We start from the raw sequence: 3863 nt of genomic DNA on the forward strand, positions 1-3863 counted from the left end.
CCTATACAGGGTGGGGAAAACCTCTGTCACGAAATTTTAACCCTGGGTAGCTGATGTCAGTTGTTGTTGTTGTTGTTGTTGTTGTTGTTGTGGTCTTCAGTCCTGAGACTGGTTTGATGCAGCTCTCCATGCTACTCTATCCTGTGCAAGCTTTTTCATCTCCCAGTACCTACTGCAACCTACATCCTTCTGAATCTGTTTAGTGTATTCGTCTCTTGGTCTCCCTGTACAATTTTTACGCTCCACGCTGCCCTCCAATACGAGGTGATCCCTTGATGCCTCAGAACATGTCCTACCAATCGATCCCTTCTTCTAGTCAAGTTGTGCCACAAACTTCCCTTCTCCTCAATCCTATTCAATACCTCCTCATTAGTTATGTGATCTACCCATCTAATCTTCAGCATTCTTCTGTAGCACCACATTTCGAAAGCTTCACCTCTTCTTGTCCAAACTAGTTATCGTCCATGTTAGGAACCAAAATTATTAATGTTGTATAGGTCGACAACGCACCATTTTTAAACTACGGAAACTCCGCACTGCGCGCTGCGCTTGGCGGTGACAATTATCTTGCCGTTCGTCGGTTTACGGACAGCGCTATTGTTGTCGGTTCGCACATACAAACGTCCCTCGCCTTGGATATATCACGATCTCCGGTAGGCACAGCATGTGCTGTCCAAAGCATCAGGCTACAGAGCAATCACACGGCCAATAGGAGCCCGTGGCGCCAAGTTTCCGTAGTTTAAAAACGATGCATTGTCGACCTTCAACACATTAGTAATTTTGGTTCCGACTGGCATCAGCTACCCCGGGTTAAAATTTCGTAACACAATTTTTCTCCACCCTGTATAAGGCAAGTGTGTGGCGCAGTTGTTACTTCGGTAACTGCTGCTACAATGACAGGTTATCAAGATTTAAGTGAGTTTGAATGTGGTGTTTGTTATAGTCGGCGCACGAGCGATGGGACACAGCATCTCTAGTGTAGCGATGAGTTGGAGATTTTTCCCGAACAACCATTTCACGATTGTAATGTGATTATCAGGAATCCAGGAAAACGTTAAATCTTCGACATCGATACGGCCGGAAAAGGTCCTACAAGAACAGAACCAATGAAGACTGAAGAGAATCGTTCAGTGTGACAGAAGTGCAAACCTTCCACAAATTGCTGCAGATTTCAATTCTGGTTGATCAACAACTGTCAGCGTGCGAACCTTTCAACAAAAACAACATCGATATGGGATTTTGGAGCGGAAGGCCCACTCGTGCACTGTTGATGACTGCACGACACAAAGATTTACGGCTCACTTGGATCTGTCAACACCGACATTGGACTGTTGATGACTGGAAACATGCTCTGGTCAGATGAGTCTCATTTCAAATTGTATCGAGTGGATGGACGTGTACAGGTATGGAGACAACCTCATGAATCTGTGGAACCTGCATGTCAGCAGGGGACTGTTCAAGCTGTTATATGCTCTGTAATGCTGTTTGCGTGTGCAGTTGGAGTGATATGAGACCCTTCATAGTCAAGATACGACTCTGACGGATGACGCATACGTAAGCATCCTTTCTGATCACGTGCCTTCATTAACGTCCCTTGTACATTCAGACGGACTTGGGCAATTCCAGAAGGACAATGCGACACCCCACACGTCCAGAATTTCTAAAGACTGGCTCCAGGAACACTCATCTGGGTTTGAACACTTCCGCCACAATATTCCTCAGACATAAACATTATTGATCATATCTGGGATGCCTTGCAACCTGCTATTCGGAAGAGTATCCTCGCACTCTTACGCATTTATGGACAACCCCGCAGCATTGGTGGTATCAACTACCTCCAGCACTACGTCCATTAGTCGAGTCCATGCCACGTCGTACTGCATAACTTTTGCGTGTTCGCGGGCACCCATCACCATATTAGGCAGGTGTACCAGTTTATTTGCTTCTTCTGTGCAACTCATTCCAAAGGCGTCCTGGGTTCAGATCGGAACTCTTGGTCGACCACATTATTTCAGGAATCTGGTTTTCTACAAGTTGTTGCCACGTAAATGCTGATTTACGAGAAGGGTGTACTGTTATAATACACTACTGGCCATTAAAATTGCTACACCAAGAAGAAATGCAGATGATAAACGGATATTCATTGGACAACTATATTATACTAGAACTGACATGTGATTACATTTTCACGCAATTTGGATGAATAGATCCTGAGATATTAGTACCCAAAACAACCACCTCTGGACGTAATAACGGCCTTGATACGCCTGGGCATTGAGTCAAACAGACCTTGGATGTCGTGTACAGGTACAGCTGCCCATGCTGCTTCAACACGATACCACAGTTCATCAAGAGTAGTGACTGGTGTATTGTGACGAGCCAGTTGCTCAACCACCATTGAGCAGACGTTTTCAATTGGTGATAAATCTGGAGAATGTGCTGGCAAGAGCAGCAGTCGAACAACTTCTGTGTCCAGAAAGGCCCGTACAGGACCTGCAACATGCGGTCGTGCATTATCCTTTTGAAATGTAGGGTTTCGCAGGGATCAAATGAATGGTAGAGCCACAGGTCGTAACACATCTGACATGTAACGTCCACTATACAAAGTGCCATCAATGCGAACAAGAGCTGACCGAGACGTGTAACCAATGGCACACAATACCATCACGCCGGCTGATACGCCAGTATGGCGATGACAAATACACGCTTCCAATGTGCGTTCACTGCGATGTCGCCAAACACGGATGCGACCATCGTGATGCTTTAAAGAGGACCTGGCTTCATCCGAATAAATGAGGTTTTGCCATTCGGGCACCCAGGTTCGTCGTTGAGTACACCATCGCAGACGCTCCTGTCTGTGATCGTCAAGGGTAACCGCAGTCATGGTCTCCGAGCTGATAGTCCGAGCTGCTGCAAACGACGTCGAACTGTTCGTGCAGATGGTTGTTGTCGTGCAAACGTCCCCATCTGTTGACTCAGGGATTGAGACGTGGCTGAACGATCCTTCACAGCCATGGGGATAAGATGCCTGTCATCACGACTGCTAGTGATACGAGGTCGTTGGGATAGAGCACGGCGTTCCGTATTACCCTCCTGAACCCATCGATTTCATATTCTGCTAACAGTCATTGGATCTCGACCAACGCGAGCGGCAATTTCGCGATACGATAAACCGCAATCGCGATAGGCTACAATCCAATCTTTATCAAAGTCGGAAACGTGATGGTACGCATTTCTCCTCCTTACACGAGGCATCACAACGTTTCACCAGGCAACTCCGTTCAACTGCTGTTTGTGTATGAGAAATCGGTTGGAAACATTCCTCATGTCAGCCCGTTGTAGGTGTCACCACCGGCGCTACCTTGTGTGAATGCTCTGAAAAGCTAATCATTTGCATATCACAGCATCTTCTTCCTGTCGGTTAAATTTCGCGTCTGTAGCACGTCATCCTCGTGGTGTAGCAATTTTAATGGCCAGTAGTGTAATATGAACAATCATTTTCTCCAAACTACACTTAACCTCTGCACTGCCTATAGTGCTGCAAAACGTGTTTATAGTTTCGGATTTCCCGTTTTCTTCAAGGGAATATGGAGACCGAACGCACCATGGACCACGAAAACACCTGTAAACCGTAACGTGACCTACTTCTTCCTTCACTTTTGTCACTTCACATAATGCAGGTAAAGCTCTTCAGGCTTATACCAAACCCAAACCCCTGCATCGAACTGCCACATTGTATAACGTGATTCATCGCTCCAGATCAACCGTTCCAGTTATCCGCTATCCAGTAAGTAACTTCGCTCATTACGCCATACCAGTCGTCGCTTAGTGTTGTCTACGGACGTGTGTGGCTTATTGGATCT

Source organism: Schistocerca nitens, chromosome 6 (assembly GCF_023898315.1).
Source record: "Schistocerca nitens isolate TAMUIC-IGC-003100 chromosome 6, iqSchNite1.1, whole genome shotgun sequence".
NCBI lineage: Eukaryota > Metazoa > Arthropoda > Insecta > Orthoptera > Acrididae > Schistocerca > Schistocerca nitens.